The sequence below is a fragment of the Cajanus cajan genome, chromosome 10 (assembly GCF_000230855.2).
Source record: "Cajanus cajan strain Asha chromosome 10, NIPB_CcT2T_4, whole genome shotgun sequence".
NCBI lineage: Eukaryota > Viridiplantae > Streptophyta > Magnoliopsida > Fabales > Fabaceae > Cajanus > Cajanus cajan.
The window spans coordinates 51,235,113-51,261,050 of NC_138526.1; the positions used below are offsets into that span (position 1 = coordinate 51,235,113).

General features: G+C 44.8%; 2 pseudogenes; both read left to right on the forward strand.

Annotated features, from left to right (window-relative positions):
* Positions 1-11,696: 11,696 nt before the first annotated feature.
* LOC145952540 (nuclear pore complex protein NUP50A-like) lies at positions 11,697-13,131 on the forward strand (annotated as a pseudogene).
* A 10,152-nt stretch (positions 13,132-23,283) lies between these two features.
* On the forward strand, positions 23,284-24,711 carry LOC145952894 (nuclear pore complex protein NUP50A-like; annotated as a pseudogene).
* The last annotated feature ends 1,227 nt before the right edge of the window (positions 24,712-25,938 follow it).

The following is a 25,938-nucleotide window of genomic DNA, read 5'->3' on the forward strand; positions in this document are numbered from 1 at the left end:
AAAGTTTTACTCAAAATTTAATTTTAATGTTTTTGTTTATAATTTAAATTAAATTTTAATTCTAGTTTTTTATTTAATAGCCTACTCAAAACCCCCTTTCTCTATTTATTCTTGTGCTTTTAATTTAGTAAAAATAAGTGATTCTTTACTAGTTCCACTGGACTCAACTCTACTCTCCACTTAAAACCTTTTTGACAAAGAAGGTTTTAAAATTAGTAGGTTTAACGCCTATCATTTTGGCAATTTCTATACTAAAAACGGGAGGGGAAAAGCTAAAATATCATACTTTGAGTTTAAATGGTGTGCGACAGCAAAGTCAATCCAGTTCATGCGGTGATTTGACTTGAGTGTCAAAAGTTGTTGTCGTGTCTCAACAAAGCCAGTTAAATCTCGCATTTGAGCCTGACAGTGAGAAGTAAAAGCACATTCAGGTGGATCAAAACATTAAATACATAATAGAAGAATTCACTGACTGTGCACATGCAATATGAAAAGTGATACACAGTGAGATATCATAGCAAAATACTTGTATCTGTTTGAATCATAAGTCCCTTGATCACTATCCACTTTCCAATTAGCTTTAGCTCATTTTGCAGCTTAGGTTCATTAGGAAATTGAGATAGACGTAGCTTAATTACCCTTGTACCGGTGGGTACCCCTTCGGTCACGTAATAGGACGAGAGGGGTACCCGAACCGAGGAGCCATACCTATTGGCACCCCTTCGGTCAGGCAATAGACCGAAAAGGTGGCCCGAACCGAAGAGCCATACCAATTGGCACCCCCTCGGTCAGACAATAGGCCGAAAGGGGGGCCCGAACCAAGGAACCACAACCCCCCCCCCTTCGGCACCATACCTAACAGAACACCCCCTCGGCCTCGGGCTAGGCCGAACACTCCTTCAGTTCCTTAGGAAAGACACCCAAAGAGAAGTGGTTACTCAAGAACACCCTTTCGGCCCAAAGCTTGGCCGAACACTCCTTCGGCCCCAAGCTTGGCCAAACACTCCTTCGGCCCCAAACTTGGCCGAACACTCCTCCGGTCCCAAGTTTGGCCGAACACCCCTTCGGCCTTATGCTTAGCCGAAAACAGTGAAAAACCCATGATGAACACGTGGAAAACCAAATACCTACTAAGATACTAATTATCAGGCCAGATTAAGACAGGATTAAGGATAAGTCACGTATTACCCACATCCCAAGGATGAAGGCCCACCAGGCCCAAACATGTCACTATAAATATACAGGTGATGTGACATAAATGAGGTACGTTACTATTCATTATAAAGCATTCATTGCTCTGAACCGAGTACTGACTTGATCGTCGGAGTGCCTTTGCAGGTACCCTCCCCCACCACTGAGTTAGTGTTCGGTCGGCACCGAAGACTTAGAAGGATTTGAAGATAGTAAGGAAGGAGCTAGAAGAAGAGTGTTCTTACGTAGGAACATTTTGGCGCCCACCGTGGGGCCGAAACCAGAACGGTTCTCAACCCTAGAGCAAGATGGTACTTACGAGAAGTCAACAGGATAACGCCGCAACCGATTATCCATTCGGGATGCCCCAAGGTACTCCCATGCGGCAAAACAATCAGAATGACGGAATGGAAGAATCATATGTAGACCGTTCTCAACAACCTAATCCATCTTCGGCGCTCGAGCAACTGAAGGCCGAAATGATGGAACTTAGAAGGCTCCGAGAGAAAGACGCGCACGAATTATCAGCCCTGAGAAAAGAGAATGCTGAGCTCAGGAGCGATAACAAAACATGGCACCCCACACATGATGCACAATATCAGTCAATCCGGGACCAGGGGGAATCCTCAGGATGGTACAAGGAAGTTAACACCTCTCGGCCATCGGGTGGACCAACTACGACCCAAGATCAACGACGCCAGGGAAGGACGCCGTTCACACCAGATATTGCCGGAGCTCGTTTGCCTGACAACTGGAAGAACATGACTCTGGAGAAATATGACGGTACTTCCGACCCGGAGGAACATCTCGACGCTTTCGTCACCCAGGTCGGCCTGTATACTGACGAGGATAGTATCCTTTGCAAGGTCTTTCCTACTTCGTTGAAAGGACCGACGCTCAACTGGTTTACGAGACTCCCGCCCGGCTCGGTAGACTCGTTCACAACGTTGTCCTCTCGTTTTGTGATACAATTTGCTACGAGCCGACCTCATCAGCTCACATCCATCGCGTTAATTAATATACGCCAAGAGAAGAAAGAACCTCTAAGAGCTTTTATGGAAAGGTTCGGAAAGATGACATTGTCTATCCGGAACCTAGACCCGACTGTAGCCATGCATCACCTCACCATTGCGTTACGGCCCGGGCCTTTTGTCAATAGTTTATGCAAAAAACCGCCATACGACTTGGACGACCTGCGACAAAGGGCCACCAAGTACATGCAGATGGAGGAACTGGCCGAGTTCCGCAACCAAAACCGATCCGACCTATCCCTTGTGAGAAGAGAAAATGACAAGGAACCCCACAAGTCTCGTCCTCGTGAGCATATTGATCGCGAAAAGAATAACAACAGAGGTCCAAGGTATATGCAATATACTCCGCTCAACACTAGCAGGGCCAAGGTGTTGGAGCAAGCTTTGGCTACGGAAGTTTTAGCCGTTCCTCGTAGAGCTATGACCCCTCCTCACGCCGACAAGACTAAAGCGTGTCAATTTCATCGAAATAGAGGACACACGACGGAGGAATGTTCCGCCCTTCGGGATCGCATCGAAGACCTAGTCAAAGCCGGCCACCTCCGAAACTTCATACAAGCAACAAATAGTAGAAGAAACGAATACCGCTCGGGGAGAGGGGAGCGTAGAAGAGACAGTCGAGACCAAGCACCTCCCCGGAACAGATCCCGTGAGCGCAGTAGGTCCCAAGAAAGAAACGATCAACGAGACCGCAATCAGCCCAGGTGAGTCATAAACACCATTGCCGGGGGCTTCGCAGGGGGCGGAGGGTCGTCTTCGGCACGGAAAAGACACCTGAGGGCAATCAAGTCGGTCAATGTTGTTGACAGGGTAGCTGCCATTCATATGCCTCCCATCACGTTCACTGATCAAGATTTTCAGGGCGTCGACCCAGTGCAAGATGACCCCATGGTCATCAGTGTGGAAATCAACAACTGTATCGTGAGAAAAACTCTCGTCGATCAAGGAAGCTCGGCCGATATCCTTTACTGGAAAACTTTTGAACAACTCGGCATCCCTGAACAGGAATTAGCAGCATACAACGAGCCATTGGTAGGATTCTCAGGTGAACGCGTGGACACTCGGGGAACAATAGACTTGTACACTTATTTTGGAGATGACCGGCAAGGACGAAGAATCAAAGTACAGTATGTGGTAGTAAATGCTAATACATCGTACAATATTCTTCTAGGTCGACCCTCCTTGAATAAGCTGAGGGCCATCGTCTTTACCCCCCACTTGGCAATGGAGTTTCCGTCTGAAGGGGGAGAGATCATCACCTTGCACGCAGACCAGAAGACAGCCCGCGAATGCTACCTTGCCAGCCTGAAGGTGCAACCAATGCCGAAACCAACCCGACGTCAAGATGTCAACGTCGTCGGAGACACTGGTTCACCCGAGATAGATGCTTTAGAACTTGATCCCAGAGCCGAAGACGAACATAGAGTCGAGCCGACAGAAACGACCATCCCGTTCCAGCTTGGAACTAGGGAGGAAGAAGTCACATACCTGAGTTCCCATTTAACAGAAACTGAAGCAAGAGATATCAAGCAAGTTCTCCTGAAGTACTCCGACCTGTTCGCATGGACAGCTAGTGACATGCCAGGCATCGACCCAAACTTTCATTGCCATCGGCTCTCGATCTGTCGAGATGCAAAGCCCGTCGCACAAAAGAAGAGGAAAGTGGGTGGAGAAAGGGCCCAAGCAATCAAAGAGGAAACAGCTAAGTTGTTACAAGCAAGCTTCATTCGGGAAGTTAGGTATTCCACCTGGCTGGCCAACGTAGTAATGGTCAAGAAGTCAAACGGCAAGTGGCGGATGTGTACTGACTATACCGACCTCAATAAGGCATGCCCAAAGGATGCGTACCCTCTCCCTCACATCGACGCACTAGTCGATGGCGCGGCCGGCCACTTCAGATTAAGCTTCCTGGACGCTTATTCCGGGTATAATCAGATACCCATGTACCCCCCGGACGAAGCCAAAACCGCGTTCATCACTGATTTGGCAAACTATTGTTACAAGGTAATGCCGTTCGGCTTGAAGAACGCGGGGGCAACCTATCAAAGGATCATGGACAAGATTTTCCGTAACCAAATTGGGACAAGTCTGGAAGTGTACGTAGATGATATGGTGATCAAATCCGCTTCTGGACCCGACCACATCAGAGACCTACGCTCCATCTTTGACGAAGTACGACGCCATCACATGCGACTGAATCCGGCTAAGTGCACATTCGGAGTAGCGGGGGGAAAGTTTTTAGGCTTCATGTTGTCACAAAGGGGGATAGAGGCTAACCCTGACAAGTGTCAGGCTATCATCAACATGAGGAGTCCGATTAATATCAAAGAAGTACAGCGCTTGGCAGGACGAATAGCTTCATTGGCTCGGTTCCTGCCCTGCATGGCAGACAGATCACGACCCATTATGTCCCTTCTAAAGAAAGCCACCAAGTTCAAGTGGACCGACGAGTGCGAGTCAGCCTTCAACAGCTTCAAGGCGATACTCGCTACCCCTCCGTTGTTGATTAAACCCGACCCCCAGCTGGACATGATAATGTACATATCAGTATCCGACAAGGCCATCAGCACCGTCTTGGTGCAAGAGAAATCAGAACAGATGCCGATTTACTTCATCAGCCGAGTACTGCAAGATGCCGAAACCAGATACCAACATCTTGAGAGAACGGTCCTCGCCCTCGTCCACACCTCTCGACGCCTCAGGCACTACTTTCAGAGTCACCGTATGCTCGTCCGAACTGACGCTCCCATAACTAAGGTTCTGCAAAAACCCGAATTGGCGGGACGGATGGTCTCCTGGTCCATCGAATTATCACAGTTCGACATCCGATTCGAACCACGTGGGCCCATAAAGGCACAAAGCTTAGCCGATTTCTTAAACGAGTTCACGTCGACGGCGACCCCCGAAGCACACCTTTGGACCTTGCATGTAGACGGATCGTCGAACAAACAGGGCAGTGGAGCGGGTATCATCTTGGAAGGACCGGGCCGCGTAGTTGTCGAGCAGTCACTTCGTTTCGGTTTCAAAGCGTCCAATAACCAGGCTGAGTATGAAGCCCTTTTGGCGGGCCTACGACTGGCAAAAGACTTGGGCATCTCAAGAATACAATGTTGGAGCGACTCACAAGTAGTAATAGGGCAGGTCAGCGGCATCTTCCAAATCAAAGAACCGACCCTGTTGTTGTACTTTCATGCATTCAATAAGCTAAAGGCAGACTTCGAAGATGTCCAAGTCAAGCACACGCCTCGGGAACTCAACGTAAGAGCTGATCAATTGGCCAGGCTAGCCAGCAGCAAAAAGGTCAGCCACTTACGAAGTATGATACAACAAGATTTGCCGAAGCCCAGCATCACAAAACCAGAGTGTTTACAGGTTCAGCAAGACAGCCCCGACTGGATGACAGGAATAAAGAGGTACCTGACAGCGGGAACATTACCTGATGACCCGTTGGAAGCAAAAAAGATGAGGGTTACGGCGACACGGTATACCCTGATCGCGGGAGAATTATATAAAAGAGGGTTCTCGACCCCCCTGCTGAAGTGTTTAACACCGGACCAGGCGCACTATGTGCTGCGAGAAATCCATGAAGGCGTATGTGGAACTCATTCGGGAGGCCGGACCCTCGCAACCAAGGTTCTCCGAGCAGGATACTATTGGCCAACACTGGTTGCGGACTGTTCAAATTTCATTCAACAATGCAAGCCCTGTCAACAGCACGGACCCTTAACTCACCAACCCCCCGAGGGGTTACACTCCATCGCCACGCCTTGGCCGTTTTCCATATGGGGTATGGACATTCTGGGACCATTCCCACCTGCAAAAGGTCAAGTCAAGTTCCTCGTTGTAGCCGTCGACCACTTCACCAAATGGATCGAGGCGGAAGCATTGGCCACCATTACGGCTAACAACATACAAAAATTCTTTTGGAAAAACGTTATTACCCGGTTCGGCATCCCGTACGCCTTGATCACGGACAACGGGCTGCAATTCACTGACCGACGTTTCAATGAATTTTTGAACGGATTAGGAATCAAACACAGAATGACCTCTGTCGAACACCCCCAGTCCAATGGCCAGGCCGAGGCTGCGAATAAGGTTATCCTTAAAGAATTGAAACGACGTCTCGGACAGGCTAAAGGAACATGGCCGGACCAGCTACCCGAAATCTTGTGGGCATATCGGTGCACGCCTCAGAGTTCAACCAAGGAGACACCCTTCCGGCTAACCTACGGCACGGATGCAATGATCCCAGTTGAGGTGGGAGAACCTTCTCTCAGACGAACACAATTTGACGAGGACAGCAACCGGGAAACACTCAATATTGAGATGGACTTGGTGGACGAAGCCCGAGAGCAAGCATTGGTAAACATGGAGGCCTGTCGAACCAGGTTGGCAAAGAAAATTCGAACCAAGGTGAAGCCGAGGGAGTTTCAAGCCGGGGACCTCGTATGGCGAGTTACCGGAGAAGCAAGAAAGGACAAAGCTCAGGGCAAACTTGCACCCAACTGGGACGGCCCTTTTCGCATAATGCATAACTTGAAGAATGGAGCCTACAAGCTGGAAGAGCTCTCGGGAAAGGCTATTCCCCGAACATGGAACGCAACACATTTAAAACATTATTTCAGTTAACAGTTGTAATTGTTTCGGTGTACTATTTTCCTTCCTCAGGTTTTGCCCTCTCATAAAAATGTGAAAGAGGTTTTTCTGGGAAAGGTTTTTAACGAGGCACCATATCAATGAAACAAGCCCTTTTTGAATCGATCATCTGTCCAATTTAATTACAAGTCAAAACTTGATTCCCTCCCGAGCAACCTTGCTCGGCCAAGGACGAATAACTTGATTCCTTCCGGAGCAACCTTGCTCGGCCAAGGACGAATAACTTGATTCCCTCCCGAGCAACCTCGCTCGGCCAAGGACGAATAACTTGATTCCCTCCCGAGCAACCTCGCTCGGCCAAGGACGAATAACTTGATTCCCTCCCGAGCAACCTCGCTCGGCCAAGGACGAATAACTTGATTCCCTCCCGAGCAACCTTGCTCGGCCAAGGACGAAGAATTCAATTCCCTCCCGAACTACTCGGTCAAGGTTGAAAACAGCATTCCCTCCCGAACTATTCGTTTGGCCAAGGTCGAAAACATCGTTCCCCCTCCCGAACTCCTCGTTCGGTCAAGGTTGAACTACCATCCCTCCCGAGAATCCTAACTCGGCCAAGGTTGAAAACACCATTCCTTCCCGAATTATTCGTTCGGCCAAAATCGACTCACTCCACCAAGGTCAAAATTAAAACTCCCTCCCGAACTCCACAATCGGCTAAGAGTTAACCACTATTTACCTCGCGTGCTACTACACTCAATCGGATTTTCCGTATACGTCGATTTGAATAAGATTAACAGTTGAGAACGATAAAACACAATAGACAGAAGCAAAAGCAATTCATTAAGAGGCTCTTTGGCCGAACGGCGCTACTGGCCGAAGGGTACAATCATTTTCCGGCCCAAATGGCCAGCACAGTTCACATACAAAAAACAAAAAGTATACCCTAAGTCTATACACCTTGGTCAAAACAGATGTATAATAAGCAAAAAACAAAAACAAAAGGCCTCAAATCCTCAATCGGCATCGGCAGTCTGCTCGGTCTCCTCATCCTCATGAACGGTCGTCCCGGGGTCCTCCACTGGCGCCGACCGGGGCGGCGCAACCTCGTCTGGCTCAACATTGTCCGCCACCTCGGCAAAATCCAAAAACTCGCCCCCAAAGAAGTCTTTACTCAAGGCGAATGAAAAATCCGATGGAAAGGTGCCAAAATGGGAGGCCTGCCGAACAGCGTGCCAAAAACCTTCCTCATGTTCTTTTACGATTTTTCCCTCCACCTCAGCCCGGAAGGTCTCCATGGCGGCATCCGCATCAGCCTTTGCCTTTTCAACCTCAACACGGGCCTCCTTCACCTCCTGCACCCGCATACGTTCGGCATCTTCCGCCGCTACAACTCGGCCCTCCATATCCCCATATGCCTCCTTCCATCGAGCCACCTCGGCCTCAAGGGCCAACTTCTCACTCGCCAAGGCCTCTTGGGCCACAAGAGAGTCTTGCAGAGCCGCCTTGGTATCCTCTAAACTTTTTTGCATGTTATGGAGGTCACCCATCGGCTCCAAGGCCATCTTTCGAAGAACAGTCGTGGCCCTAACAAGCAACTCCGAAGCAATCGCCCACTGAGCCGAAGGGGTCGCAGAGTCAAGCATTCTATGCCCTTGGGCTGACAAGAGGTCCCCCGACATCATCCGGGACGGTCTCACCTCCTCGGACAAGAAATCTTTTGCCACTATGGCCGAGGGGATGGCCAAATCAGTAGACGAACCCTCCACTCAGCGTTGTTTGGGTCGAGGAGCTTCGGGGTCGGCGACATCAGTTTTCCTTTTTCCCTTGTCTTTCCTCTTCTTTCCCTTAGGATCCGGAAGAGTAACCACAGGAGGAGGTGGACGAGGCATATCCAAGGTCTGAACAGGAGGATCAATAGCCACACTACGGTGATCCTCGGCAGAAGAACCGGCCGGTGCTCTATTCCTCATCAGTTGCCGGTAGGACAAGCCCAAGCCTTGTTGTGCCATCCAACCTGCAAAAATCGAACAAGTCACATATCAACTTAACAAGCACGATCAATCGGAAGTAATAAAACATACCCTCTAACTCAAAACGAGGCCGAGGCGACTTGGGGAGCAACACCAAAAAACGAGAAGGGATGCACTTTGGCAATCCCTTTAGAACCTCTAAGGCTGACAACTCGGTGTCGGTCATCATCTCCTCCGGAAAGTCATCATATTTCCGGGGCTGCGGGGTCCAATAAAGGGGAAAGAGGGGTTCCCGCTCGGCATCATAAAAATAATTTCGGCCGGCTGCAGGGTCTATGATTACCTTCACAAACCCCGACTTAAAACCCTTAAAGGACGATGTGAAGGGCGTCAACAACGGTCGGTCAGGGTTCCGAATCAGCGACAACCACTTCACAGACTTATTAGATGGACGCGTGCAGAAAAAATGCAAAAATAAACCCACGGTCGGCTCTATGTAATGATATCTACATAACACCCGGAACGCCTGCATATAAGCCCACGCGTTCGGGTGCAACTGGGTCGGAGCCACGTTCAGAACGCGGAGGACCCCCATCTGGAATTCATCAAAGGGAAGAGACATTCCCAGTTCCCTAAAGAAACACTCATACATATAAAAGAAATCTCCCTGACCCTCCCGCTTTGCAAGAAAGACTAGATCAAGCTCCCCTGGGCCTTCGGCCCGGCACCGGCGTAACATGATAGGATAGGGATCCAAACCCTCCCATCGGCCCATGGTGCAAAGACCGAGAAGGCGTATCACGGCAGCCCTCTCATGAAAACGAGAGAAGTAGGCTGCCACTTCACCATCGACCCAATCGTACCCAGGGATCTCACAAGGGGGGAACTTCTGTCTATAATCTCCAGGGCTCATTTCGGCATCGGGCAATTCTGACCCACTGGAACTTCCCGACGCCTCACTAGGCTCTGATCCTGACCTACTCGGACCCCCAACTACCCCTATTTCGGCATTAAACGCTAACACCTCGGCTACAGCATCATGTGCCGATGCCCTACCACTAGCCGACGACCCTGACGACAACGTAACACCTTCGGTGGCCATTATCACAAAAGTGGATCGGGACTCAAGAAACCAACCTTTGGGGAGTATTCGGCTCATAGACAAGTATATGGAGGCAGTGTAGAGAAGGCGTGGAGCATAAGACCCCACCTCAACGCTTTATATAGACTCTGCACGGCAACCCGAAAGGCTCGTAATAAATACCCCCAAAGGCGAAAAGACATAACCCTAGGGCACGCAACCCAAAGGTGGCCATGGCATGCAACGGTCACTATCTACTTGACACGACTCCCGAAAATATACATCCCCCTATATTTTAAACCCTAAATGTCCCCGAGCCTCTTTCCTGTAAACCCCTTCGTCTTTCATCCTCGGGCTTGGGGGGGGTAGTGTACCGGTGGGTACCCCTTCGGTCACGTAATAGGACGAGAGGGGTACCCGAACCGAGGAGCCATACCTATTGGCACCCCCTCGGTCAGGCAATAGGCCGAAAAGGTGGCCCGAACCAAAGAGCCATACCAATTGGCACCCCCTCGGTCAGACAATAGGCCGAAAGGGGGGCCCGAACCAAGGAACCACAACCCCCCCCCCCCCCTTTGGCACCAATTTTTAATAAAATTATTATAATAATAAAAATATAATAATATACATGTCAATATAATTTTTTAATTATCAATTAATAAAAAATATTATTATTGTAACTTTCAATATAATTATTATAAAAATCAACAAAGCCATACTAATTTATACTATTTATATTAATTTATAAAGCAATATCTCTTTTAAGAATTATCTTAATTTTTATATTTAATAAATTATTATATTCTTTTATTATTAATTTTTTTTAAAAAAATTAATATATTTATATATCTCAAAATCATAAAATTAAAAAATCAATTTCAATATCAATTAATTCATCAAATATTATTTATTTATTTAATTATTATAAAAATACGAAATATATTTCACTAATATATTATAATGATGAATAATATAAAATTATTTTAATCTGTCACTTTATTTTTTCATATAAAAATATCTTCAATTATTAATATTTTTGTTGTGAAGTTGTGAAAAGGTGAAGAAGAAAATAAAAAATGGAAAACGTGTCACATGACATGAGTGAGAAGGCAACCAATGACATTGAATTTCCTTAAATACCCTTCAGTATCAGATAATTCCTCCAATAACCCTTTTAGAGCCTTCGTCTCACACTTTTCAATTGCAAATCTCCCAAAATTATCTAATCTAGGGTTTCGCTTCGTTTCGCAACCCTTCTCTTCCCAATTATTTCGCGCCTTTCCTTCACTTTTCGTTTCTTGCTCATTACACGTTCAGATTCTCGCGTTTAGGTTTTTGAGGGGTTTTAGGAATGGCTACGCCGGTTGAAGAAGGCCTCGACTACGAGACTGATCCCGAGGAGGCCACAAGATCGCTCGCAATGCGCCAAGAAGAATTGTTCCGGATCTTTCAAGCTATCATCAAGGACAAGAGGCGGCAACAAACTCTCCACAGAGGGCCTGTCAGAAAAACCCAATTCAGCACAAGAAAAAGGGGATTCACAAAGAGAATGTTAATTATAACTTAAAATCATTACTTTTTAGTTGGTTTCATAGAGAAACTTGGTAATTTTAGCCCTAATCCGGGTCTTCGTTGTCGACGAAATTCCCCATCCTCTTCAGCATCATTTGTCTTCTGAGAAATTGGATTTTCGTAATCTTCAGAGTTGAAAAGTTTAGGGTTAACATCCACGATGGACTTGGCCAAGAAGAAATGAGAATCAAACAGAATTAGTCGGTTGGCGTATGAACGATTGCAAAGTAAGTTACTGTTTGATTCTCATTTCTTCAAAGTAAGTTACTGTTTGATTCTCATTTCTTCTTGGCCAAGTCCATCGTGGATGCTAACCCTAAACTTTTCAACTCTGAAGATTACGAAGATCCAATTTCTCAGAAGACAAATGATGCTGAAGAGGATGGGGAATTTCCTCGCCAACCGACTAATTCTGCTCCTTCTGCAAATCCTTTTGCTGGACTACGCTTGGTTGCTCCCCCTGAATCCAGTGCTAATCCTGCTGAGACTACTACTAGTGTAGTACAATCAGCTGTGGAGAATACAGTTGCAGATGATTCAAAAACTAGTGACGGTGTAGCTAAGGATTCTGAGAAAGCTGAAGATGGGGAAACTAAGCACTCAGAGAGCAAAACTGATGAGGCAGAGGATAAACCTGCTGAAAGTAAGGAGGCTGCTGAAGAAAGCAATGCAGACAAGGAGCACACCAAAGAAAAGGAAAGTACTGATGATAAATCTGAGGTAGATAAAGAACAAAGTAAAGATGTCAATGGAAGTGAAAATGAGGATAAGAACGATGCTACACACAAGAGTGCCATCAAGTTAGATATAGAACGAACTGGGGGTGACAAAGATTCTGAAAACGATGATAAGAATGAGGACACTGACAATGTGGATAAGAAAGACAGCAAAGCTGAAAGTGCGGAGCCAGGTGCTGAAGGTGGCCATTTGAAGTCATTTCAACTGCTCTCAAGTAGCCAAAATGCCTTTACAGGTCTTTCTGGAACTGGATTTTCTACTTCCTCATTTTCCTTTGGTTCCATTTCAACTGAACTGGTTCAATTTTTGGATTGAAAAATGATAAGCCGTTTGGTCTTGGTTTATCCAACAATGGAGGTTCTGTTTTGGGGGCATCTGGGGCCTCTGCTATTTCTAAGAATGAGGGAAGTGGTTTTGGAGCAATGCAGGAGGTTGTAGTTGAAACCGGGGAAGAAAATGAGAAAGTGATTTTTAATGCAGATTCAGTGTTGTTTGAGTTCGCTGATGGAAGTTGGAAGGAACGAGGAAAGGGAGAACTGAAGGTTAATGTTGCGAGTGAGACCGAAAAAGCTAGACTTCTTATGAGGTCCAGGGGAAATTTTAGATTGATTTTGAATGCACGTCTTTACCCTGATATGAAGCTCACAAATATGGACAAGAAGGGTGTTACTTTTACCTGCATCAACAGTGCCACCGAAGGGAAAGGTGGTCTTTCTACATTTGCCTTGAAGTTCAAGGACGGGTCCATAGTGGAGGAGTTTAAAGCCGCTGTCATGGCACATAAGGGCGAGACACCGACATCGATAATTCTCCAAAGGCTTCTGATGATTGAGACCGCTGTCATGGCATATAATTGTTTTCTTTTGTTTCTTTGTACGTTGCTATAGCCACCCTCCTCCAATGTTATATTGTATCACAATAAATAATACTATAGAAACCCATCTTTCCTCCATTATATTCTTCATTACAAAAAATTTAAAAGACCAGTGCATTCCTAATGCAATTATATGGACGTCAAGTCCTTAAAAGGGTTTTAGTTCCATCATAAACCTGTTGTTACCATTGTTATTGTTCAATCTCCTTTCACCGAATATCAACACAATCGCTGTTATATGGAACGACCCCTGTGTGTGAGTTGTCTCAGATGGTTTCCATGTGGGATCCCGGTATTGATTTTTCAGCGCAACATTCTCTTCTCTCAATGCAGCCATCTCGGCAGCATCTCTCTCTCGCTGTTGTTTCATGGCGATCATTTCTTCCTTCATCTGGCGCACCATATCGGTCAAGTTTGTCTCCTCAACTGTCTCGGCCCCGGACTGATGCTCGTCTTCAAACTGTTGCCCTTCAAAATTAGTATTCCTTGTTTTTACCATGATTCTTTTACTCGTAAACTTTCAGTGTTTCTGCAATGCTATCGGTTCGGCCCCACGGTGGGCGCCAAAATGTACCTGCTTAAGGATACACTCGTAGTCTTCTTGGTAAGAAGGGCCGAACGGATACTTCAAACGGATTCTTCAGAGGGGGGAGGTACCTGCAAAAGGCACTCCAACGCTCAAGTCAGGATAAGCACGATATTCTAGGATAATTAATGAACAGTGACATACCTTGTTAAGTGTGACCTATTTATAGCATCTGACATGGGCCTGAGCGTGATGGGCCCTCTCAGACATTTACCAAATTAGGTAATACGGTACTAATTGGTTGTTAGGCTTTAATCATGTACTTACCTTTCTTAATTGTGATTACCGTTATAACTTGTTTAACCCTTCGGCAAGAGGCCGAGCCGACTATTCAATACTAGTCGGAACGGCAAATGACCGAGCCGTCTAGTCCGTATATGGCAGCTTGTATACTTCCGGTATGATCTATGTCGGAACGGTACTTGACCGAGCCGACTCGATGAGTGATGATGGTCCATATTGGCATTAACCAGACTGATGTCGGTTCTCGGCCTCATGCCGAGCCGACGTTGATGGTGATGCTTGTACGTGGCTTACTATGCATGAGTGCCTGACGAAATGGCACGTGTTGGCCCACGTGACCGATACGGTCTCTCCGGTACACAAGCCCCCCAGCCTTTGAGGAGTGAAGCGACGCGAAAGGTTAATGAAATTAAAACAGGATTTTTCAGTTGGTGTCTTGAAGAAGAAGCTAAGGGTTACAACTGATGGTGGGATATGAAGGGTTGTAACCGTTGGGCATTTGATGGCGTACGCGAGAAGTTATGGTGGGAAGCGAAGGGATGTAACCGTTGGTCATTAATGACGCATGCGAAGAGTTGCGCGCCCTAGACCGTTGGATCTAAATGATCCAACGGTAGGCACGAGGGGGTGTCTCTTCAGTTGCTTATTAAGAACGCCTATAAATAGATGTGTAGGGGGAAGGGTTTCCACATGCAAACTTACTAGCTGCTCCGAGCCGAAGTTATTTGAGAGCGTTTTGAGTACTCAACAGCAATTGGTCAAGTTCAATCATCAGGTACGTAATGGCTAACCTGGACATTGTTCATGTTGACTCCTCTGGGGACGAAGAGGAATCTAGGTTAAGGACGACGCCGAACCAGGAGGTAGCGTCGGCTTCAGCTTCGAATGGGGGTGAATCCGCAGAGTCGGCTTCGGGGTCCGATCGGTCGCAAAGTGGGAATGATTCGGCATCGGCTGTGGGTTCTGAAGATCAGCCGAGTCGGGGTGGGGAATCGTCAAGAATTTTTCCTCCCATATCGACTCCCGGGTATTCGTGGGTACATGGTGAAGTTGGTAGTGTATACTCTCGGTATACGAGCAAGAAGTCTCTTATGGACTTCGTATCAGCCATAAAGTTTTTAAACTTTCCCGAAGATGAAGAACCTTCTGCTGTCTTTTTCCAACCGTGCCGAGGTGACGGGGCTTCGAATCCAGACTTCGTTTATTTGAATCAAGGATCGTCCAAATACCCATTCTTTTACGTGTATGATTATATGTTCCGGGATCTGAAGATATCCCTCCCTTTTGACAATTATTTCATGAGTATACTTCGGCTTCTTAATGTGGCGCCGAGTCAACTTCACCCGAACACCTGGGCCGCTATGCAAGGGTTTAGGCATTTGTGTCTAGCCCTCGGTCTCCAACCCACTCCACATCTATTCCTGCACTTCTATACATCTCGGCCGACGAAGAAGGCTAAGTGGCTGTCGTTGATTCGTCACAATGATTGCTTGCTGCAACCTTTTACCACCTCGTACAAAAAATTTAAAGTGGGATTTATGAAGGTGATGATTCGGCCAGAACCAGGAAAAAAGTATTTCTTTGATGCCGAAGGGAATCCACTATTTCCCTTGTATTGGACCCGGAAGCCGCGCAAGTACGACACGGTTTCCAAATCACGCATGTCCCCGGAGGAGAGAATGAGTCTAAGTTTTTTAGACAAACTACCTCGGCCTCTACCATGTCGTCCTCTGATCCGGTTGTTTGAATCGGCCGATGTAGTCGAGGAACTAATTGGTATAGTACCTTTCTTATTTACTTAAATTTGTGTGTTATCATTGATTTTGACTAATAATGTACAGGTATAATGGCTGCCCATGGAGATGACGATCTAGACATCCGTAACCTGATCCGGAATCAATTGGCGGCAACTACTGGAAACAAGACTCCAGCCCCGATGGGTGGGAATCAAGCTACCGTCCAAGCTGGTGGGGTAGGGTCGTCGGCTCGGAAAAAGAAACCCACTCGGCCCCAACCTGAAAAAAGAAGGCCGGATGCAAGGGCCGAGGAAGAGAGTCGCCGGGCCAAACAACGCCGAGTGGCTAGCCCCCCTGTTCCAGAAGGTCTATCTTCGCCAAGTTTTTTGGCCGGGAACGTCAACGCTCAGGATTTCCTGAGTCAAGACTTAACTTCTGAAGCCGGCCAAGGGATGCTGAGTCGCATGAGCTCGGCTCAAAAATGGAGCTTCTTCTGCGAGTTCCAAGTGCGGGTCGTGGCAATGGCCCAAAGCATAGTTATGCAGCCGAACGGCGAGGCTGATGGGCTGCGCCGGCAGCTTGTTGAGCAGGAGAAGTCTCTTCAAGAGACGCTGGCGGCTTTAACAGACGCTCAAACATCCAACAGCAAGTACCAGGCTGAAATGGATCGCAGAGGGCGGGTTGCCGACGACTTGGCCTTGAAGGTTCAGCGTCTCGAACTTGCTTTGAAGACCGAGACCGACAAGGTTACTGCTCTAGGGAAGGGGTTGGATGCTGAGAAGACCGCTTTCGAGGCCTATAAGGAGAAAGCGCGTGCCAAGGTCCTTAGCCAGCATCAGGCCGGCTTTGCCCAAGCGGCTCGGCAAGCCTGTCATTTTGGCGACTTTCCGCCAGACTTCCATCTTGACATGACGAAAGATTTCTTTCAAGGGAAGCTGGTGAACCTCACTTCTATTCCTCCTGATCAACAAGCCGACGAGGAAGCTCCGGCTCGGGCGAACGAGCCAAATGAGGATGTTACAATTCAGGAGGAAGAAGCGCCTGAGGCTGGTCCGATTCCTGGCGAGGCGGAGGTAGTTTCTTAGGTTTTTGCGTTGTAATTCCGGGCCAATAGTGCCCGTTTTTTTTTTTTTTGTTGCTAGGCCGATAGTGCCTTTTAATAAATTCGATTTTTCTCTTCGTATACTGCTTTGAATTCTTTTCGCAATGTTTTTCTCATTGGCCGAGAGTCATCTCGGGTTAGAAGATCTAAAACTAAAGCCGCATCCTTGGCCGAGAGGCATCTCGGGAGGGAAGACGTAGGATTAGAAGTCACATCCTTAGCCGAGAGACATCTCGGGAGGGAAGACTTGTAGGATTGAAAGTCACATCCTTAGCCGAGAGACATCTCGGGAGGGAAGACTTGTAGGATTGAAAGTCACATCCTTAGCCGAGAGACATCTCGAGAGGGAAGACTTGTAGGATTGAAAGTCACATCCTTAGTCGAGAGACATCTCGGGAGGGAAGACTTGTAGGATTGAAAGTCACATCCTTAGCCGAGAGACATCTCGGGAGGGAAAGCCGAGAGACATCTCGGGAGGGAAGACTTGTAGGATTGAAAGTCACATCCTTGGCCGAGAGACATCTCGGCAGGGAAGACTTGTAAAAACTTTAATGTTAAAAATGTATAGTAAGTCAAAGATAATTGAACTGTGTTGTTATTGATTGGATGCCTCATTAAAAACCTTGCCGGCCAAAACCTCTTTTCACGATTTTTTAAGAGGAGAAAAGACCGGTTCAAGGAAAAGAGTGCATCATTATACATAGTTGAAATGTAAATACATGATGTTGATTCAACTGTAATATGTCTTCAAATGAGTAGAATTCCATGTCCGAGGAACGACCTTGCCGGACAGCTCTTCTAACTTATACGCTCCATTATTGAGGACATGCCGTATCCGGAAAGGGCCGTCCCAGTTGGCTGATAGCTTCCCTTCTGAAGAGTTGCGTCTGGCTGACCCGGTTGCTCTCCATACAAGATTACCTTCGTGAAATGTTCTCGGCTTAACACTTGAATTGAAACGGCGTGTCATGCGTTGTTTACATGCCTCGGCCACAATCTGTGCTTTTTCCCGTGCTTCATCGAGGACATCAAGCTCGGCTCGGAGCGAAGCATTGTTAGACTCCTCATGGAAGTGCTGTCTTCGGAATGATGGCTCTCCGACTTCAACCGGGATCATGGCGTCCGCGCCGTAAGTCAGGCGAAAGGGTGTCTCTTTTGTTGCTGATTGTGGTGTACATCGATACGCCCAAAGGACCTCTGGCAACTCTTCGGCCCATGCCCCTTTTGCTGAACCGAGCCGTTTCTTTAATTCGGTGAGGATAACCTTATTGGCCGCTTCGGCCTGGCCGTTCGACTGGGGGTGCTCAACTGATGTAAACCTATGCCGGATGCCAAGGTTTTCAAGGAAAGAGTTGAACTTTTTGTCCGTGAATTGTAGGTCGTTATCCGAGATGATGGCATATGGGATGCCGAAACGGGTAACTATGTTCTTCCAGACAAATTTCTGGACATTAGCGGCGGAGATGCAGGCAAGCGGCTCGGCCTCAATCCACTTTGTGAAGTAATCGACAGCTACGAGGAGAAACTTAACTTGTCCCTTCGCCACCGGAAATGGGCCGAGTACATCAATGCCCCATAAAGTAAACGACCATGGAGAGCTGATGCTATGCAGTTTAGCAGCTGAGGCATGGATGAGGTTCCCGTATTTTTGGCACTGAACACATTTCTTGACAAAGTCGGCGCAGTCCCCCTTCAGAGTTGGCCAATAATAACCGGCCCGCAAGACTTTAGCTGCTAAGGTTCGTCCTCCGGAATGGGAGCCACAAATACCCTCATGGACTTCCCTCATCACGTAATCTGCTTGGTGACTATCTATGCATTTGAGCAGCGGGGTGGAGAACCCCCGTCTGTAGAGGTCCTCGGCTATCATAGAGTACCGAGCCGCCTGTGTGCGCAACTTCTTAGCTTCCAACGGGTCGGCCGGTACTTCGCCGTTAGTGATATAGTTCCGAATGGGTGTGGTCCATGAGGGTGATTCATCTATTGCCATGCACTCGGTTGTTACGCTTGGGGAGGGAACTTCAAGATGAATAGTGGTGCGCAGCTGTCCCGGCTTCCGGCTGCTGGCGAGCCGAGCTAACTGATCAGCTCGTTCATTGTTGTTACGCAAAACATGCCGAACCTGAACCTCGCTGAATTCATCCTTCAATCTTTGGAATAGATGATAGTATTGTAATAAGTTCGCATCTTTAACTTGGAAATTATCATTGACCTGCTCGGCCACTATCTTTGAGTCGGTCCAGCATATGACTCGCTTCACATCCATCTCGGTTGCCAACCGCATCCCAGCTAGTAGGGCCTCGTATTCCGCTTGGTTATTCGAGGCACGAAAACCGAACCGAAGGGACTGCTCAATTGTGACGCCTGAGGGACTGGCCAGTATCACTCCTGCTCCGCTGCCTTGGGCGTTAGAAGACCCATCGACATGCAAGGTCCATGGTTCGTCTTCAAAACGCCCCGAAGGGGTAAGCTCGTTAACAAAATCAGCCAAGTGCTGCGACTTGATTGGACCTCTCGGCTCAAAGGACAAATCAAACTCTGACAACTCGACCGACCATGCCATCATTCGGCCGGCAATCTATGGTTTTCTTAATACTTTTGCCACTGGACAATCGGTCCGAACAATTATCTTGTGGCTATGAAAGTATTGTCTGAGTCGACGAGCAGTGTAGATGAGTCCTAAGGCTACCTTTTCAATTAACTGGTATCGTCGTTCGGCCTCCTGCAAAGTCCGACTGATGAAATACACTAGTTGTTGCCCTTCTCGGTTTTCTTGTATTAGCGCAGCGCTAATTGAGCTGTCGGAGACCGCTAAGTATATGATCATGTCAAGGTTGGCAACTGGTTTGGAAAGGACTGGGGGTGTACTAAGGCGCTCCTTGAAATGTTGGAATGATGTTTCACACTCCTGGGTCCATTAGAATCGCTCGGTCTTCTTGAGCAAAAGGAGGATGGGTCTAGCTATCTCAGCTAGGCAAGGAAGAAAGCGGGAGAGCGAAGTGAGTCGGCCTGCCAACTTCTGAACTTCTTTCAGGGTACTTGGGCTTTTCATGCTTAGAATGGCTTGGCACTTGTCAGGATTTGCTTCAATGCCGCGACTGGACAACATAAACCCTAAAAACTTGCCGCCTGAGACCCCGAATACGCACTTGTCGGGGTTGAGTCTCATTTGGTGGTGCCGAAGCGCGTGAAACACATCAGTCAAGTCCTGTGCGTGTACAGATACGTTACTTGACTTTACTACCATGTCATCAACGTACACCTCCATACATCGGCCAATGTGGTCGCTGAAAATTTTGTTCATCAACCGTTGGTAAGTGGCTCCGGCATTTTTCAGGCTGAAGGGCATAACTCGGTAACAGTAATTGGCTGTTTCGGTGATGAACGTTGTTTTCTCTTCATCTTGAGGGTGCATTCGGATTTGGTTATATCCGGAATATGCGTCAAGGAATGACAGAAATTTGTGGCCAGATGCCCCATCGACGAGCCGATCAATGTTTGGTAGCGGATAGGCATCCTTCGGACAGGCTTTGTTCAAATTAGTGTAGTCAGTACACATGCGCCATTTCCCATTCAGTTTCTTGACCATTATTACATTAGCTAGCCAAGTTGAGTAGTGTACCTCCCGGATGAACTTGGCTTCTAGCAACTTACTCACCTCGGCCTCTATTGCCGCCTTCCTGTCCTCCCCAGCCTTTCGACGCCGTTGAGCGATCGGTCTTGCTTCTTTGCTTATGGACAACTTGTGACAGAGGAAACTAGGATCAATGCCGGGCATGTCAGAGGGATGCCAAGCAAATAGGTCACTATTTTTGAGGATCACTTGGCTGACAGCCAATTGTTCCCGCTCGGACAGGTTGGCTCCTATATAAGTGACTTGTGACTCCAACACCCCTACTTGAATCGGTTGCTTGTCATCAACAGGCTCGACTCTTTCATCCTGATCGATCCGGGGATCAAGGTCCACAGTCGAATGATGGGACACCGAGTGAACCCCACTCGGCCTCCTAGGTACCTCGTCTTTTATTCTTGGCAGTCGCAAACTAGCGAAGTAACATTCCCGCGCCGTCTTTTGGTCGACATGAACCGTGACGACTCGTCCTGACTCGGCCGAAAATTTCATGGCCAAATGAGGGGTAGATACGACTGCTCCGAGCCGATTCAGGGATGGTCGTCCAAGGAGAATGTTGTAAGATGTGCTGGCGTGTACCACCACATATTTAACTGAAACATCTCGGTATTCGGCGCCTTCAAATCCGAACCGAGTCGACAACTTGATGTATCCCTTGGTCTTGACCCGTTCGCCGGAGAACCCGACCAAAGGTTCATCATACGGAACTAGCTCGGACTCCGGGATGCCCAACTGCTTGAACGTATTCTAGTAGAGGATGTCGGCCGAACTTCCTTGGTCGACTAGCGTCTTGCGTACAATACAATTGTGAATTTCGACGCTGATTACCATTGGATCATCCTGGTCCGGATCGATGCCTTTAAAATCAGCTTCTGTGAAAGTTATAGTGGGAAGGCGGCGACGAGCGGATTCGATGGCATGAACATGCCGGATAGCTCGCAGGTGTCTTTTCTGTGCAGATGAAGACAAGCCACCTCCAGCGAATCCCCCGGCAATGGTATTGATGACTCGCCGAGGCTGTGCCGAAGGCTCATCCTCTCTTCTATCTCTAGACCGACTACGTTCTCTGCGAGAACGTGTTTCTGTCCTTTGTTCGAGTTGGTCGCGTCTCCGTGACCGGTCTTCGTATCTCGATCGGTTTGGACGCTCAACGAAACCTTGCAGCTGTCCCTGCTTGACTAAGTCTTCAATCTGATGTTTTAACTAAAAATATACTAATAGATAGATTTTATACCACAATATTTGACAGATTTAATAACAAAATTTGAGTATAAGAATTAAAATATATTTTTAAAATAATTATAGAAACTAAAAAACTAATTTTAAATTTGAGAAAATAAAAATAAATTTATCTTAAATTTAAAGAACTAAAAAACATATTTAAATCATGAAAATTATGTGAAAAAATTAAATTTTTTTAAAATAATCAAATTAATTTAAATATAAAAGATAAAGAAACAAAATTAACATTTTAACATATAAATAATAATAAAAACTTAAAAAATATGCTAAAGGAAAACAACATAATTTTTAAGCCAAAAATTAATTATTATACATTATGAATATAACTTTTTAATCATTAATTAATAAAAAAATTGTTGATATAATTTTTAATAAAATTATTATAATAATAAAAAATATAATAATATACATGTCAATATAATTTTTTAATTATCAATTAATAAAAAATATTATTATTGTAACTTTCAATATAATTATTATAAAAATCAACAAAGCCATACTAATTTATACTATTTATATTAATTTATAAAGCAATATCTCTTTTAAAAATTATCTTAATTTTTATATTTAATAAATTATTATATTCTTTTATTATTATTTTTTTAAAAAAAAATTAATATATTTATATATCTCAAAATCATAAAATTAAAAAATCAATTTCAATATCAATTAATTCATCAAATATTATTTATTTATTTAATTATTATAAAAATACGAAATATTTCACTAATATATTATAATGATGAATAATATAAAATTATTTTAATCTGTCACTTTATTTTTTCATATAAAAATATCTTCAATTATTAATATTTTTGTTGTGAAGTTGTGAAAAGGTGAAGAAGAAAATAAAAAATGGAAAACGTGTCACATGACATGAGTGAGAAGGCAACCAATGACATTGAATTTCCTTAAATACCCTTCAGTATCAGATAATTCCTCCAATAACCCTTTTAGAGCCTTCGTCTCACACTTTTCAATTGCAAATCTCCCAAAATTATCTAATCTAGGGTTTCGCTTCGTTTCGCAACCCTTCTCTTCCCAATTATTTCGCGCCTTTCCTTCACTTTTCGTTTCTTGCTCATTACACGTTCAGATTCTCGCGTTTAGGTTTTTGAGGGGTTTTAGGAATGGCTACGCCGGTTGAAGAAGGCCTCGACTACGAGACTGATCCCGAGGAGGCCACAAGATCGCTCGCAATGCGCCAAGAAGAATTGTTCCGGATCTTTCAAGCTATCATCAAGGACAAGAGGCGGCAACAAACTCTCCACAGAGGGCCTGTCAGAAAAACCCAATTCAGCACAAGAAAAAGGGGATTCACAAAGAGAATGTTAATTATAACTTAAAATCATTACTTTTTAGTTGGTTTCATAGAGAAACTTGGTAATTTTAGCCCTAATCCGGGTCTTCGTTGTCGACGAAATTCCCCATCCTCTTCAGCATCATTTGTCTTCTGAGAAATTGGATTTTCGTAATCTTCAGAGTTGAAAAGTTTAGGGTTAACATCCACGATGGACTTGGCCAAGAAGAAATGAGAATCAAACAGAATTAGTCGGTTGGCGTATGAACGATTGCAAAGTAAGTTACTGTTTGATTCTCATTTCTTCTTGGCCAAGTCCATCGTGGTTGCTAACCCTAAACTTTTCAACTCTGAAGATTACGAAGATCCAATTTCTCAGAAGACAAATGAAAGACAAATGATGCTGAAGAGGATGGGGAATTTCCTCGCCAACCGACTAATTCTGCTCCTTCTGCAAATCCTTTTGCTGGACTACGCTTGGTTGCTCCCCCTGAATCCAGTGCTAATCCTGCTGAGACTACTACTAGTGTAGTACAATCAGCTGTGGAGAATACTGTTGCAGATGATTCAAAAACTAGTGACGGTGTAGCTAAGGATTCTGAGAAAGCTGAAGATGGGGAAACTAAGCACTCAGAGAGCAAAATTGATGAGGCAGAGGATAAACCTGCTGAAAGTAAGGAGGCTGCTGAAGAAAGCAATGCAGACAAGGAGCACACCAAAGAAAAGGAAAGTACTGATGATAAATCTGAGGTAGATAAAGAACAAAGTAAAGATGTTAATGGAAGTGAAAATGAGGATAAGAACGATGCTACACACGAGAGTGCCATCAAGTTAGATATAGAACGAACTGGGGGTGACAAAGATTCTGAAAACGATGATAAGAATGAGGACACTGACAATGTGGATAAGAAAGACAGCAAAGCTGAAAGTGCGGAGCCAGGTGCTGAAGGTGGCCATTTGAAGTCATTTCAACTGCTCTCAAGTAGCCAAAATGCCTTTGCAGGTCTTTCTGGAACTGGATTTTCTACTTTCATTTTCCTTTGGTTCCATTTCAACTGAAGGGTCTGGTTCAATTTTTGGATTGAAAAATGATAAGCCCTTTGGTCTTGGTTTATCCAACAATGGAGGTTCTGTTTTGGGGGCATCTGGGGCCTCTGCTGTTTCTAAGAATGAGGGAAGTGGTTTTGGAGCAATGCAGGAGGTTGTAGTTGAAACCGGGGAAGAAAATGAGAAAGTGATTTTTAATGCAGATTCAGTGTTGTTTGAGTTCGCTGATGGAAGTTGGAAGGAACGAGGAAAGGGAGAACTGAAGGTTAATGTTGCGAGTGAGACCGAAAAGCTAGACTTCTTATGAGGTCCAGGGGAAATTTTAGATTGATTTTGAATGCACGTCTTTACCCTGATATGAAGCTCACAAATATGGACAAGAAGGGTGTTACTTTTACCTTCATCAACAGTGCCACCGAAGGGAAAGGTGGTCTTTCTACATTTGCCTTGAAGTTCAAGGACGAGTCCATAGTGGAGGAGTTTAAAGCCGCTGTCATGGCACATAAGGGCGAGACACCGACATCGATAATTCTCCAAAGGCTTCTGATGATTGAGACCGCTGTCATGGCATATAATTGTTTTCTTTTGTTTCTTTGTACGTTGCTATAGCCACCCTCCTCCAATGTTATATTGTATCACAATAAATAATACTATAGAAACCCATCTTTCCTCCATTATATTCTTCATTACAAAAAATTTAAAAGACCAGTGCATTCCTAATGCAATTATATGGACGTCAAGTCCTTAAAAGGGTTTTAGTTCCATCATAAACCTGTTGTTACCATTGTTATTGTTCAATCTCCTTTCACCGAATATCAACACAATCGTCAACATCTTTCCAATACCAATTACCAAGTCCTTCACTTCTTCTCTCATGGATCCCGACTTCACCTTTTGTTATAATGATTTTTATGTTTTTTTATTTATTCAATTTCCCCCATTTATGTCAATTCAATGAAAAAAAATGGATAAAAATGAAACAAAATGGATAGAAAATGAAACAAATACAACCTTCAGTTTTAATTATAAATAATTCAAGACAAATTATCAAGAGCAAACAAATAATTAATATAATTAATTTTAATTAATTTAACCACAAATTTATTTATTTTTTTAAAATATAACATTTTACTTTAAATGATTGTTATATTTAATTTTAGTTATAAATGAATGTGCAAGAAATAAAGTTAATAGTAAATTTAAAAATATAAAAAAAAAACTTAATCTTGAATAACTTTAAAAACTAACGATTATTATTTATGATTAGGACAAAGAAAAAATCAAGTTTCACCTATAATTAGGACTAAATATAGTATAAACAAGGGAAAAAAAATAAAATCAAGTTAATATTTTAAGCATGAAAAAAATATAAAATGTAACACGTATTCTATCAGGTCATTAGTTTTACACGGAGTAAATAGATTAGGCAATAAACTATACAATTCGAGTAGTATCTGGGAATGAAAAGAAATCATGAATTAGGTTAGTAAAGTGTTAAATTATAATGAATTATTTAAAACTTAACCAAAAGTAAGGGATTTTTGTTCGGCAAAACAGATTCATGCTACAAGAGAGTTGTGCACACAAGCAATAAATAAGATTGGTGAACTGGTGATATAACATTGAGCTAAAAGAATATTTATGTGAACATAAACACAAATGAGGTTTTATTTTTATTGTTAAGCCAACTCTAATTTTACTTAAATGACATCAATCTTGTATTTGCTTGGCGATTCAATTGAATTCAAAGTCGCAACATGCTATAATACTAAAAAAACAGTTAAAAAAATTACTGATACTCATGAATAACCTACCAATAAAAAATCACAACATGAATTAAACTCAACTTCTCATATTTCACAAACACAATTCAAACTTTAATGTATTTGCTTGGCTTTAGAGTGAATTAGGAAGGAATGAATATAAAAGAATGAAATAAGAATGTTAAAAATATAAGAAAAAGAGAAGGAAATGGAAGGATTTTTCTTCGCTTGATTG